Raw genomic sequence first — 16,810 nt, 5'->3', positions numbered from 1 at the left:
CAATGCCTTCTCCTCCATTCTCCTCTCGAGATCTTGGGCACGCACACACGCCCGGCATGAGTTTTAAGCCACCAGGACCAGGACGCGAACCGTGGTCGACTACGTGGGAGTCCAGCGACATAGCCGTTGCACTAACTTCTGGTTCCCATGCTTGTTCTGTCTTACAGTTTACCAAACATTCCCTATAATAATTATGTAAAACTCTATTAATTCATTTCAGTATTACTAGAAGGTATCCACTTATCTTAATTTTAATATTTGCTTCTTGTACCCACTTATTATTCAGTCAAAAATTGCCAAATAACTGATATGTTGTAGCCTTTGTGGTTAGGAGGAAGAGTCATGGCTCTCATGAAATTTAACTTCTGCTGAGGGGAACAGACACTAAAGATTTGTTCTGTAATGAGTTATGTAATTTTTTTTTACCTGAAACATTTTTTAATTAATTAATTTACATTCATTCTCTAAACATTGTCATAGTATACAAAACCACACACATATACACACACACACACACACACACATATATATACACACACACACATATATATAATTATAATCAAATATGGCTCATCCCTAAAGCTACCTTATTCATGAAATATCTCTGAATCATTTAGTCAAATACTTCCTTTTCCTCCTCTGAATGTCTCCTCACTCTGTGTCACTCAAATAGTAAAAGGTTGGTTTGCCTTATGTTGCAACTTAGTGTGGTTTGCCCTTATGTTGCAGCTGTTTAGACATTTGCCCTTCATCATTATCTTGCTTTTATATGTTTCTGCTATAAGACATGTGTGCTCACTGGAGAGAGACAGAGAAAAGGAATGTAAGAAATCAGTCCCCTAGGGGAGATGACCATACCACAATCACTTCTCTTTCATTCTCATCTCAAGATTTTGGACATGCACACGCATGCACCTGGCATGATTTTCAAGCTGCCAGGTCTGGCACTGGAACAGTTAACCATATAGGAGTTCAGTGCTTTAACCACCACAAGATCTGCTGCCCTTGCCCTTTATCATTTTCTAAAGGTCAAGTTCATTGACAATAGCGATTGCTTTTTATTTTACTAAGAGTAATACACTATCTTTTACATAGTGGGGAGAATAGGTCCTCAATGTTTATTAATTATTAATTTAAATAAAGACAAATTAAGTCTGGTTTGGTTGTTAGAAGAATGAAAATGGTGAGTGAACTACCTTGAAAATAAGTCAACACGGGGCTAGTAGGTGGTGTGGTGAGTAAGATAATTTGAGTTCGAACCCAGAGGCATGAAAATCACATCAGGCGAGTGTGTGTGCATGCCCAAAATTCCAAGAAGAGAATGGAGGATAAGGAACTGGAGACATGGCCATATCCCTGGGGAGTGGGAGTGATTTTTTGCTTTCTGTCTATCTCACCAGCGAGTGCATGTGCCCTTATGGCAAAAATCTCTCTCAGAAAAAAAAAAGTCAACTTTTGCCTTACTCTCCTATCAATTACTTCAGCAGCTTCAGTAGGCTCAAGTTGAAACCAAACTTCATGCTTGCTATCTGAATTACCTAAACTTAGTAAAAGCAGAATAGCCACTAAATTAATAGATTACTACTGACAGTCTTTGTTCTCACTGTAAGAATTATTGCTGGGACCAGCAGTTAGCGTAATGGCTATGTTGCTGGACTGCCATGTAGTCGACCGCAGTTCGCATCCCGGACCCAGTGGCTTAAAACTCACGCCGGGCGCGTGTGCGTGCGTGCCCAAGATCCCGAGAGGAGAATGGAGGAGAAGGGATTGCGGCGTGGCCATCCCCCCTGGGGGGGTGATTTCTCACTTTCTGTCTCTCTGTCTGGCGAGCACACGTGCCCTATAGCAAAAACCTCTCCAAAAAAAAAAAACAGAATTATTGCTAAAGCACACAGAATGTCTAACACAGAAATGTTTGTTTTTAAATAAAAAAAAATAAAACATTTTCATGATCACTTGAATCTACTTTGTTAGTTTGCTTGATAAAGTAAAGAAATGGAAGATTGGAAGCATCCAGCCCTGTTTAAGTGAAAAGATATAAAATATATGTGATGTGATGACACACCTTCTGGAGGTTTAAAACTTTATTTTCTTCTTCTCTTCTTCTTCTTTTCTTCTTCTTCTTCTTCCTTTACATTTAATCATGGTATATCTAACTCTACAGCATACAAAATGAATCTTTCCAGCTTGAATATAGTGCATATCAGTCCAGTCAAAGACATTATCATACACATTATCATCAACAGAAAAAAGAGAATGGCTTTATAGTATTACACACCAAGAGGAGATTTAGTGTGCTAGTAAAGTGACATCAAAGAAAATTTTGCTCTTAAAACATAAAGTAGGCACCAGTAGATGGTATAGTGGTTACGTCACTGGAATCTAACAGGACTGACTGTGATTTGAGCCCTGGACCCGGTGACTCGAAAATCACTGGGCATGTGTGAGTGCATGCCCAAGATCCCAGGAGGAAAATGGAGAATTGATTAAAGCATGGTTATCCCCCATGGGAGGTTATTTCTCACTTTCTCTCTCACTGTCTTGTTGTCTCTCTCTCTCTCTCTCTGGCAAGAACATATGCCCTATGGCAAAAATCTCTAAAAATGAAATAAAATGTGCCAGCAGGTGGCACAGTGTTTAAAGTGTTGGACTCCCACATGAGTGACCACATTTCAAGTCCTGGACCTGGCAGTTTGAAACTTATGCTGAACACATGTGTGAGTAAGCAGTTTGAAACTTATGCTGAACACATGTGTGTGTAAGTCTAAAATCCCAAGAGGAGAATGGGTGAGAAGGGATTGTGGCATGGCCATCACCCCCTGGGTGATGACTTCTCACTTTTCCTCTCTCTGTCTCTTTCCAGTGAATGCATGCACCCTATGACAATATCTATATCATCTATATCTATATCTATCTATATCTATATATCTATATTCTATATATATCTTTAACTATATTCACTATTAAAATCAACATACTGTAAATTTTGAAACCAGGACCATCAAATGAGTATTGTACATCAGAAGTTGAGATTGTTAATCACAACCATCACTTTTAAATGGCGGAGTCTTTCATTTGGAACACTATAATTATGTTTTTTCAATGATTGAGTCAAAGTCATTCTATGAGCTAATTACTTATAACAAAAATCAAAATGAGAAGGATTGAGTAAATTAAGAAGAGAGGATGGGAATTATTTAAAAATTTATAATAATGTGCAATTTCTGAGAAATAGTGAATTCAGTATTTGTCTCCCTATTTTTAACTAGAGAACCAGAAAATGGATAAAGAAACATTTGAATAATTTCCACTACAGTAGTGGCTGAATAGCATCTTGTTTGGTTATTAAAATTCTCTCTCCTATTTAAATATACACATGACTGAATAAAATGCATTTTATCACTTATAAAAATTTCTTAACTTGATGTGATCTTGTTTCAGTAAATGAAAAAAGAAACAGATATAACTATATAAATATTTTCAAAGGTTCATAGATTAAATAATAATATAATAAACCTTTTAGAAATGGGGCTCTTGTTTGCAGTTAGTTTTGAAAGATACTATACGTACAAACTATACTATATGTGTGTGTAAACATAATCTAAGTAGAGGTAAAACTGCCACTTACTTTGAGACAGAATGTTATGTCAAAAAATACAACTTTAAAATAAGTAGAATAAGAAATAATTAATATAATTAGAGTTTACATAAACATTAACTATTTCACTATCTAAAAATGAACGGTTGTGGCCCAGCCTTGTGGCACAGTTGGTAGCACTACAGTGCTGGAAGTCACATGACTGTGGATTCAAATCCCTGAGTTGACCTGAAAAAACACAAGGGGTACATATGTACATGGCCGAGATCCCAACGAGTTAGAGCTCTGTGAGAAGGCCACTGTGACATGGTGAAACTCTACTAAAGGTACTTCTCACTCTCTCTCCTCTCTCTCATGCATGCACACGTTTTCTATAACTAATAGAAACAAGTGGTCATAATTAATAATCTCAACTTCTGATATACAGTGTTTCTATGTATGTCCTAATTTCTTTTTTTAAAGAATTATTAATTTAATTTAATTTATTATGATTATTTTTAAATTTCTATAGGGCATGTATTTCTCATCAGAGAGAGACAGAGAGAGAAAGAAAAAGGGAAAGTTAGAAAGCAAGCCGACCAGTCCAGGACTCAAACTGCAGTCAACTATCTGGGAGTCCAGCACCTCAACCACCACGCCACCTACTGGCCCCTCTATATCCTAATTTCAACAGATAGAATTGTTTAACAATGGATTATAAAAGACATATTTCATGCTATTAAGAGCAAAAATGCTCTCTAAAGCCATACATCTGGCATGTCAAGTCAACTTCAATGGTTCGAATACGTCTCCCAGAAATTTATGTGTTGGGACTTGATTATATTGACTATATTATAAATATATTAAGTGAAAACTGAATTCCTTCAAGGTGTCCCAGGGTAAAGCAAAATGGGCAGTGATAGGCATCATGGTTGCAACGGTTTTATAAAACAGAACAGTGGTGTCTCAGGAGATCCAGGGAGTTTTGGCCCTCATGAGAAGGGGTTAGTTCTTGTGAGAACTGATTGTTAAAAGAGATCCTCCAGGATCTCTCTCTCTCTCTCTCTGCATGCCCACCTTCCTCTGTGCTTCTGTCAGTCATGCTAGGACTAGGTCTAGGACTTTGGCCTTTCCAGTCACCAGAATTATAAGATTATAAATAAACTTGTCTCTTTACAAAAGCACCCAGCTCACCTGGATAGATTGGTTCCTTTGCAATGCAGAAAAGGACTAAAACACCTATGTACCTATCTGGGTGCTGTTATAAAGGAGTTCTTTTGGACCCAGTATCTGAGGCACTGTTGATAGTGTACCAGACTGTGGAAGAGGGAAGCCACAATGCTGACTGTGGTTTGAATCAACAGCCTGATTGGCCTGAAAACACACCAAACACAAACATGCCCTTTATTCTGGGCAGAATGGAGGACTGCAGGAAGGGGATCATGGCATGACACAATACTGTGTAAGGTGGTTCTCTTTCTCTCTCTCATGTGTATGAGTATATTCTATCATGAATAATAACTAAAAAAGATTTTTTTCTTGATTTAAGACCTGTAGAACTTGTGCCTGCTTTTGCTGATACTACACAAGGATTTCCTGGTAGATGACAGAATTTTGAGATGGAGTTTCTACAATATGATCGGATTTGCAAAAAAATATAATTTGAACACAAACTTTTAGAAATACCTCTATTTTATATAATGAAGAATATTTGCACAAACCAATAATGAATAATAACTATAGCACAGGGTAGGAGTTGGTGACATTTTTCTGTAGAAGACTAAATAGTGAATATGTTAGGCTTTAGAAGGATTTGGTCTCTATTTTGTATTGTACTGTGAAAGTAGACCTAGACATTATGCAGATGAATGTATGTGGTTGTATTCCAATTACATTTTAATTAAAAAAAAAAGATGGTGGGCCAATTTGGCCCTAGGTTGTAGTTTACTAAGTTGTGTGGACTCTATTTCTCTTAAGCCCCCTAAACAAATTGCAGAATGTTAATGAATTAATGGGCAATTAATTAATTAATTGTTCATTTATCCATTAGTTAATAAGTAAATAACTAAACTAGACTAAAATGAAAGAATACCTAAAGCACCCTCTAATGAAGTATACCGGGGTATAATAGGCAAGTAAAGATCAAGTGTTCGATTACTGTTTAAATAAACATGAGGAGCATGTATTTAGACCTTAGAAAAAATGTGATTTAACCTACTACTTTAGCTGTGTTATTAAATCCCGCAATAATTAAAATGACAGTCCCAAATAATTCTATATTTATTCTACCAGTCAAGATAAGGATTGCATAGGAGCGATGTCAACAAAATGGCAGACAGCGTTTCCTTCCATGGAGACACTGATTAACAATGAGCCATGGACCAATTTCCTTTGTGAGAAATCCAGACACCAGTTGTTTGTCTTAGTCAGTTCAAACTGCTGTAACAGAAACACCATAAACTGTGTGACTTACTTCTGCCATATAGCCAAAAGAATCAAAATTAGGCTCTTGAAGAAATATTTGCATGCCCATGCTCATTTCAGCATTTTTCACAATAGCCAAGAGGTGGTCACAAACTAAATGTGCACTGGTTGATGAACGCATTAAGAAAATGTGGTATAAACATACAACGTACCATAAGAAAACTAAATTCTATCATATGCTAAATATGCGTGAACCTTGAGGACATTATATTAAGTGAAATAAGCCAGTCACAGGACAAATGCAGCATGATTTAACTTATACAGAGTATTTAAAGTAATCATACTTACGAATATAGAAAATAGAATGATGGTAGCCAGGGGTCAGAGGAGAGGGCAAAAGGGCGATGCTGTTCATTACATGAGGAGGCTTTCAAAAAGTTCATGAAAAATGCTTATTGGGAGAAAATTGTAAATGGATATGAAATTTTTTTTATAATAACTCATACTTTATGGGAACCAGCAGTTGGGGCCAACAGGTGGCATGGTGGTTAAGGACACTGGACTCCCACATGGCCAGTTTGAGTCCCGGACCTGATGGCTTGCTTTTTCACTTTTCCTCTCTCTGGTCAAATTAAATCAATAAATCAATAAAGTTAAATAAAATAATTCTTTTAAAAAAAAACTTTGAAGAAGAAGAAAAACTTATAAGATTTCATCTTTACCCAACCCTTTTCTAGGTGCTTGGCTTTGAAAGCAGCACATTTCTCAAATGAAAAGCAGAAAAACAGAAAAGGTAAACAAAACAAAACAAAACAAAACACCTCATACTTTAATAATATTTTTCATGAACTTTTTGAAGCTCCTCTGTATATGCAAGATGAAAATATTCTGGAGATCTGCTTTACAATAATATAAATACAAAAAAAATAATATAAATACAGTTAACAATACTGTACTGTAAACTTTTAAAAAATTCATTAAGAAGGGCCAGTGAGTGGCATGGTATTTGGGGTGCTGGACTCCCACATGGTCAACTGCTGTTTGAGTCCCAGACCTAGCAGCTTGAAGCTCACACCAGGCACTTGTGTGTGTATGCCTAGAATCCTATGAGAATGGAGGAGAGGGGATATGTGCCCTATGGGGGAAAAAAATTAGTTAAGAAAGTATATCTCATCACATTTTTTTTTTCCTCAGTAAAACAAAGTTTGTATGTATTAGTTACTCGGATGAAACATTGTTTCTTCCTGACTCTTAAAATAGGGGGATAATTTTTGTCACATGAGTATTCTTGGTAGGTCAAGTAGAAAAGTTTGAAAAGAATCAAGGAGAAAAATAGTAGGTCAAGTAGAAAAGTTTGAAAAGAATCAAGGAGAAAAATAGAGAGGCAAAACACTTACAGAATACAGAAATGGAAGGTTATCTGGTGATAAAAACATGTAGAGAAGCTTCAAATAGACTGGTGTGAAGTGTATTCATGTTGGGTAAATTAGCTTCACAATCTGTAGTGATGTATAGTGATTGAATGTATAAAACAAATTAAAATAATAATAAAAAATGTTTGAAAAGGTATGTATTTTCTTAAAACAAAGAAAGATGAACACACTACTCTTTATTCTCTTTCTGCCTCTATTTCTCTTTCTCATCTCTGCTTTCTAACTACTTGAACCATAAATATAGTTGCAGAAGATAGAATATATCTAAGAATTGTATTTACCACAAATAAACAGAAATTCTCGTAGTGTACATTATTTTAAATAGGCTGTTTTAAATTTCTATAAATTTTTTTTTCAGTTTTGGAAACCAAATTCCCCTGATTATGGCAATGTCACCCTTCATAGCTCAGTATCACACATTACAAGTTTGGCATTTTAAAGGCAACTTGTCTTGAATCATTTAGCAGCTGTTTGTTTTTTCTTTATCTTAAGGGAACGTATGTTCTTGTATTATGAAAAGAGTTTTAGGCCAAACCAAGTACAAAACAGTGATGCATTTCCCCAAAACTTTCTAAAATAAAATGGGCAGCTCATCTTAGAAGAACCATGAATACTTTCACGTTCACAAATATTTCCATGAGAAATAAGTTCTTAAATTATGTGCTTATAGTCTAGTTCCTTTTTTAGCATTAATTATAGCATTCATGGTAACAATTTATTTTCTGACATGACACATATTTAAACGTGCTTTTACGTTAATTCCCTTTATAGCCAGCCTCTTGAGTTATTTAAGACACAACACAATAACAAAATGTCCTGAAATTAAGGATTGACAGCACAATTTAACAGACGTAAGAATGGCAAAACTAGTATTTGTGCTGTTAGATACGGATCTGTACTTAGGCAACTTTTAAGTTTATAAGAGAATATTCTCTGTCCACCATCCATTTTATTTGCATAAGATCTCTGTAATAATAATGCATGCACATTTATGTCAGTCAGGTAAATATTCTCTTCTGGATGTTCATTCACTAGCTCAATAACACTTAAATGTGGGCCTACTATGTGCCAGATGAATTAGAGCTACAGACATAAAATATGAAATCAGAACCCTCAACACACTCATGGTTTAAAGGCATTATAGCTCATGTGTAAGCTAATTGTTCAAAGTGACAATTTATTATGTATTCTATAAAAGACTTGAGACAGTAACATCCACAGACGAGAGGGAGAGGGAGAGGGAGAGAGAGAGAGAAAGGGAAAGTGAGAAAGCAAACTGCCAGGTCCAGGACTCGAACCATGGTCAGCCATGTGGGAATCCAGCACCCCTAACCACTACGCCACCTGCCGGCCCCTCTGTCTTCAGGGAATCTGTAATGTAGCTGTGGAAGTCAGGGAGGAGACATACATAAAAAATGATATATAATGAAAGATGGAAATAATAATATGTAAAAATAAGTTTTTAGATAGTGGTACAAAAAGCTGATGGAGAGTGTAGATGAGTGCAAAAAGCTTTGTGGAGGAGATGAAATTCTAGCTGAACTATGAAGATGGCTTATGTCATAAGAATAGACAGGAGACATGAGCATTCCATACTGGATTCGTGACAGAGGGAGAAAGGCCTGAAAAGGCATGGCTTGCTATGGCTAGAGCATATGATGTGGGTTAGGATGCAGTGAAATCCTAGGAGCTACTTTTAAATCAATATGGTGATAGGTCTTAAATATCACTGATAGGAAGTATTACTGACTGCAGCAGGCAATGTGATGAGTGGTAGGTAAGTTGGAAAGACAATGGGAAAAGTTTTTGAGTATTGGTAGTCTCTAAAAATGGTATTTCTAGTTTTTTTCTTGTGTTTGTTTCGTTTTTAGATTTTGCCATAGGGTATGTGTGCTCACTGGAGACAGAGAGAGACAGTGGGAGGGAAAGTGAGAAATCACCCCTCGGGGTAGAGAGCCATGCTGCACTCATTATCCTCCTGGGACATTGGGCATGCATGCACATGTGCCTGGCATGAATTTTAAGCTGCCCGGTCCAGGACTTGAACTGAGTTCAACTATGTGGGAGTCCAGTACCTTTACCACCATATCACCTGCTGGCCCCAAAATGGTATTTCTAAGTCCTTATTGGTCACTTTATAGTTATTATGCTTTGTAGTCTATGGTTTCACTAATATTCTACAATAATCTTATACAACATATGCTTCTTTGATCTCTTCTATGTACTTTACATCACAACATATGCTTCTTTGATCTCTTCTATGTATTTTAAATCAACTTTCCATACTTTTATAACATTTATTTTATTTTGGTTTTTATGTTACTTAGATTTTATTCATAAAACTTAGATTTTATTCCCCATGAGAGATTATAAATTCCCTGAAGGCAGAGAGCATGTCTATATATTCATCTCTTATTTCTCAATAATGTGCAATTTATAACAGTACACACCTTTCTAGGTTATTCTGAAGATTAAATAAAATGACATATGACACACTTAGGGTATAGTGTTTAGGAGGTTGAATTCAGGGGCCGAAATCTCTGAGTTTGAATCTCAATTCTGTTACTAGCTGTGAAACCTTGAACAAATTACTTTTTCTTTTTTAAAAACAACTTTATTGAAATATAATTCATGCTATACAAATTCAGTCATTTAGAGTTTGCCATTCAGGACCAGCTGGTTAGGCAGCTAGATTGCATGTATCTGACCACATGGTTCAAGTCCCAGACCCAGAAGCTTGAAAAACAGGTCAGGCACTTATATGTGTGTGCCCAAGTCCTGAGAGGAGAATGAAGAAGAAAAGATTACAGAGTGGTCATCCCCCTGGGCGGTGCTTTCTTATTTTCTCTCTCTTTCTCTGTCTCTCTCCAGCAAGTACATGCAGACCCGTAGCAATTTTTTTAAAAGAAACAAAACAAAACAAAAAGCTTACAATTCAATTACTGTATTTTTAACATATTCACACATATGTGCAAAGATCACAGAACATTGGAAGAAATCCCTGTACCCCTTAGCTATCATCCCAACATCCTCTCTCCTCCTCCCCCAACTCCAAACAACCACTAATTTATTTTGTGTATATTTCCCTGTCTTGTGTGTTTCATACAAATGGAATCATACCATATATATATATATATATATTGGTGTGTGTGTGACTGGCTTCTTCCATTTTGCTTAATGTCTTCAAGAGTTTTCCATGTTTTAGTAAGAAGCAAAGCTTCATTGCCTTGATTTGATCATCACACATTGTTAACATGTTTTGAAAAATCACAGTGTACTCTATAAAGATGCACCACTATTATATGCAAATTAGAAAGTACAATCAAATTATTAAAATCCAAAAAATCTTTATTCATTTATATGGTTGAATAATATTCCAATGTATTGGAATACGATATTTTGTTTATCCATTTGTGACTTAATGAGCATTTGAATTATGTCAGTCTTTTACTATTATGATTAATACTGCTATACATGAGCCAGCATGTGGCCTCGTGGCTGAGGGAGCTAGATTCCACATGGGCAGCTACATGATTCAAGTACCAGACTTGGCAGCTTGTAAAGCATGCTGGGCTCATGTGTGTGCATGCCTAAAATCCAGAAAGGAGGGAAAGATGGAGAAGGGATTGTGGTGGGACCATTCTGCAGGGCTGGTGCTTTCTCCTTCTCCCTCTTGTTATGTCACTGTGTATCTCTCTGATGAGCATAGGTATCCTGTGGGACATTTTAAGAAGTATTGTTATAGATATTTGTGTACAGGTTTTTGTGTGGATGTATTTTTTAATTTCTTTTGAATATATAACTATGAATGTAATTACTGGGCCATACGATAACTCTGCATTTAATCATTTAAGGAGCTACTAGACTGTTTTCTAAAATAGTTACGTTATTTAATATTCCCACTAGAACTGTATGAGTGTTCCAATTTGTTTAAGTTCTTGTCTAAAATTTGTTATTATGCGTCCTTGTGATTCTAGCCATCCTGTTTGTGAAGGGGTATTTGTTTTAATTTTGCATTTCCATGATGTCCAATGATGTTGAGCATTTCATGTGATGATTGACTATTCCTATATCTTCTTGAGAAAAATGTCTATTAAAGACTTTTCTCAATTTTTAATGGGGTTATTTGTTATTGAGTTGTAAGTGTTCTTCATATACTTGAAAGACAAGTTATTTAACAGGTATATGATTTGCAATTGTTTTCTCCCCTTTTCTGTCTTGTTGCTATGGTCTGGATATTGATTTCTTTCCCCAAGGTTCATGTTTTAGAATTTGGTCTTAAGTGGTGGTGGTCCTACAAAAGTTTATGTGTTGGGACTTGGCTATATTATAAAAGTGTTAAGTGAAAATTTAATACCTTCATGATGTCCCCAAGGTGTTTTTATGTTTTTTAAGAATTACTTATTTATTGAATTCCATTTGTTGTTATTATTTTAAAATTTGACCAAACAGAGAGAGAGAGAGAGAAAGGGAAAGTGAGAGAGCAAGCTGCCAGATCTGAGTCTCTAACAGGGGTCGGCCATGTTGGAATCCAGTGCTCCTAACCACCACGCAACATGCTGGTCCCCCAAGGTGGGGTTTTTGAGTGTGACCAAGTCATTAGACAAAGTCCTCATGATTGAGTTTTAGTGTGTATATAAAGAAAAGAAATAGCATTTAGTTAGGACTCAATAAATGTTTTCTGGCACTATTAATAGTTTTGCTAGAATTGTTACATAAAACATTTAAAACAATTCCTGGTAAATTATAGAGGCTCAACATTATTAGTTCTTATTATATAAAAAGTAATTTCCTGCATTTGATAAATAACAAAATATGCATTCAGTAGAAAATAAACATAAATATTTAAGAAAAAAATTTTTAGGGATATGAGGTCTTTAGGTATTATTGCTCCATTTTATTTTTTAAAAATGAAAAGAATACTACTTCCAAACATTTTATCTAAAGTTGTTTATATTAAAAAATCAAACTGGGACAATGATGAATGGTTTTAAATTTTTCTTTAGTATGGTGGTTTTTATTCTGTCTTTGCTTCTGACTTGGATGATCATCAGTGATAATTTGAATTTTATGATAATAGAGGAAATTGGCAAGTCACTTGTGAAATATTATGGCAATAATAGTTTTGTACTAAAGATAAATCTTTTATCTTCTCAAAAGTAATATGATGTGTCAATAAATGTAAAGTAAAAACCACATACATATTTGTTAAGCCAACAACCTTTAGGGAAGTTTGCCATGCATGATGATAAAACAATTTTAATAATTTCCATTATAGACAAAGAAGTTTGGAAAAACATATCAAAATTCATTTCTGTTTTTCTTCAGTTTCAGTTCTGAGCATGTGTGCTATCAAGATAAATGTTCATTCAAGTGAAAATATAATCATGTCAATATGAAAACAATCCATGATGAGGGGAAACGTGCACATAAATTATATACACAGGAGAGACAGATGGAAATAGAAGATCCATAGCTAAAGGAGAACTTGGGGTTCTCATTAAAGAGAGCAGTTATTAACACATTGGTTGATTATGTTTATGCTTATTTTCCTTTGTCCAGTCACAGACATCCCTGTTTATTTTAACAATTAATGGCTGCCGGTGACAGAGAATGTCTCTGGATTTTACAACTATGAGAAAGTTGCACTTTTCTTTCTTTCTTTCTTTTTTTTTTTTTTTTTTTTTTTGCCTATCTGGGCTCTTCTTCAATCAAAATTGCTAGACTCATCCTGAGGATACTTCCTAAGCTAAGGAGTGATTATTTTTCTGTCCTTAATAATAATGTAACACTAAAGCTTCTATATGAAGTGCACTGAATCAGTGGGTATGTGTTTGTGAAGGGAGAAGAGTCTGTTAGTCATACGTTTTGATATTGACAACTAGACTGACAAGGCTGTGGCTTACCCACGGGGACATGTACTATGAGAGCATCTAATCAAGGCTCTGTTGAGGACTCTCTTCTTGACTATGTCACTAGAGAACTTTGCAGAAGTTGTGCATTCTCTGACCCTGTCTGTTTGTCAAGCAAAAGAACATGAGGGGGAAATAAACCTTTTTCACCTTAGTTGAGAGGACATTTGTTAGCTTTTAATTTTTTTTTATTTTTATAAAGACCCTTGCTTAGCTCTTAGAGTCCCTCCTTACCATACCAGAATTAATGTTATCATTTAATTCCTTATCATTTACTATATCTTATTTTTCATTTATTCATTGATTTATAGAAAGGTTTTTGCAACTTTTAATGTTTATGCAGTTTTAAATGGGGAAGAAGTACCTGCTCAAGAATGGAATTTTAAAAGAAGCTCCTTTTCCCAGGGTTCTCTTTACAGAGGCTCTTTTATAATGTTAAAGTGCATTTCCTATGCTACTTTGAGGTGTACTTGAGGAAAATTTATAGTTCTATGCCTAAAGTCACATGTCTTGACAACTTTGTGAAGCTGCAGGTTAAAAATATTCCAATGAGATTGATACTGGTGGTGCAGAGGTAGTGCAATGTTTTGCAATGATAGATCCACATGGAAAGGTCTAAGGTTCGCTTCTTGAAATCTCCCTGGACATGCTGTGAGCATGCATGTTCCTAATCCTGGTTGGCTAGGGCTATGGGTGCATTGCGGTATGAAGATCCTGTTGGAAGTACTTCTCTCTCAATTTTTCTCTTTCTCATGAAAGAATTAAAAAAGAAAACTTTTTTAAAAATTCAGTAAATTAAACCAGGATCATCTGTAAACCGTAAATAACTTTTAAAAACTGCTATAAGGGGAACCAGCAGTTAGCATAATGGCTATATCGCTGGACTCCCACGTTGTCGACCATGGTTCATGTCCCGGACCTGGTGGCTTAAAACTCACGCCGGGTGCATGTGCATGCATGCCCAAGATCCCGAGAGGAGAATGGAGGAGAAGGGATTGCGGCGTGACCATCCCCCCTGGGGGATGATTTCTCGCTTTCTGTCTCTATGTCTCTCTCTGTCTGTCTGGCGAGCGCACGCGCCCTACAGTGAAAATCTCTCCAAAAAAAAAAAACTGCTATAAGATTATTCTATTTTATATTTTTCATAAAAATTATTAAGACCAGTCAATCATCAAAGATAGAGACAGGTAAGTCATCTTTCCTCTTATCAAGGGCCATTTTTCTCTAATGGGGCAGAGAAAAAGTGGATAAAGGAATTGTAAAGTTTTATCTAGTAGGGGCTGGCAGGTGATGTGGTAAGGGTACTGGACTACCATATGGCCAACTATGGTTCGAGTTCTGGACCTGGCAGCTTGCTTTCTCTCTTCTCTCTCTCTCTCTCTCTCACTCTCTCACACACACACACACACACACAGACACACACACACACTCTGTCCCTTTGTGGTCAAATGAAAATAAATAAAGAAAGAAATAAAGTTAAATAAAATAATTCTTTAAAAATGTTTTATCTAGTAATAGTTAGAGGGGTCGGGCAAGGATTTCCAAGTGACATAATTTCCTCCTTTTTACACAATACTGTCTTATTATTTATCTGTGTGCAACTTTCCACTACTGCTTTCAGAATGAATGAAGTATTCTTCTCTTGTAGAAAAATTTTCATGATTCCACTCTGTTCTCTCTTACATTCTTAACTGTCCTTATGAATGCCTCCATTATAAAAAAGATCATAGTGAAGACAGTGTTGAAGGAGGGTGGGAGAAGGAAAGAGTATAGGAAAAGAAATCAGAAAAAATAGAGAGGCAAGACATTTATGGGACACAGAAATGGTTTCTTATCTGTTGGTGATAACATGTATAGTATTCTCAACTTGACTGGTCTGAGATATATTTCATGTTGGGTAAATTCTCTTTACAAGTTAAGTGATGTATAACAATTGAATATTATAAAAATAATAAGAAGAATAAAAATTTAAAAACCCCAAAGGCACATCTATATTGCACTATTTCAAGTTAGCTTTGAGGTTGGTTCAAAAATATGTGAAATGTTAATAATGAATAATAAAATTTAGTGTGCACTGAGCAGTTATTCTGCAACAACGACAAAATCATAGCACATTGTAAATTTGTGTTTATCTATTCTCCACCTCACCAACCTAAATTATAAGGTCATTAAGGATCATGCTTTCAATCATGTATCACAACATTCTGACTGCAGATAATGGAAACTGATACATATGCGTTCAGTAGTTCAAACACTTAAATACCAATATTGCTTCATTTAAAACACATATGCCAAATCTGGCTGATTAAATATGGCGACATTCCTCTCCCTCAACATGGGCTGGTCTATTATTATTTTGACTAAAGGGGGTATGATGATCTAACCTTTAATATAGCTTCCATCACGGTCTCTCAGAATCCTCAGCTAATAGGTAAAAAGTTCAATTACATGGCTGGAGAGTACATAGGAGAGGGGTCCAGGTATGCCCTGCCTCTAACTGACCCTGCCAAGGAACCAGGCGTGTGAGAGAAGCTATCTTATACCCTCCAGATTAGTCCAGCTGCTAACTAAATAGACAGAGTGACCCCAGTCAACAACAAGTGAAGTGAAAGAATTGTCAAGCCAAACATTGTTTACATTCCTACTCTAAAAACTATGAAGCAAAGTAGCATGGTTATTACTTTAAGCCACCAATTTGGGGATAGTTCGTTAATTAGTAACATAGACAAAAAAACTATAACCATGTATTTTTTCCAATATTTTATGTGAAAATTTTCAAACAGTAAAAAGTAGAAAACAATATATACAGTTAAAAACCCAAAGGGGACCAGCAGTTAGCGTAATGGCTATGTCGCTGGACTCCCACGTAGTTGACGGCAGTTCGCGTCCCGGACCCAGTGGCTTAAACTCACGCCGGGGGCATGTGCGTGCGTGCCCAAGATCCCGAGAGGAGAATGGAGGAGAAGGGATTGCGGAGTGACCATCCCCCCTGGGGGGTGATTTCTCACTTTCTGTCTCTATGTCTCTCTCTCTCTGTCTGGCAAGCGCATGCCCTATAGCGAAAACCTCTCCAAAAAAAAAAAAAAGAGAAAGAAAGAGAAAAAAAAAACCCATATAATACTATGTAAATTTTACAATAAAAATTTTACCATAGGGACCAGCAGGTGTTGTGGTGGAGGTGCTGGACTCCCACCTGGTAGACTGTGGTTCAAATCTCAGATCTGGTGACTTGAAAATCACGCTGGACATATGTGCATGTGTGCCCAAAATCCCAAGAAGAGAATGGAGGAGAAAGGATTGTGGCATGGCATGGCCATGACCCCTGTGGGGGAATGATTTCTCACGTTACCTCTCTCTGTCTCTAGTGAGCACATGTGCTTTATGGCAAAAACCGAAAAAATTGTCATCTTTGCTTTATCACATATTTATCTCACCATCGCTCTACTGATCCACCAATATATCTT

Source organism: Tupaia chinensis, unplaced genomic scaffold (genome assembly GCF_000334495.1).
Source record: "Tupaia chinensis unplaced genomic scaffold, TupChi_1.0 Scaffold143996_1, whole genome shotgun sequence".
NCBI lineage: Eukaryota > Metazoa > Chordata > Mammalia > Scandentia > Tupaiidae > Tupaia > Tupaia belangeri.
This window is presented reverse-complemented; position numbering follows the sequence as displayed.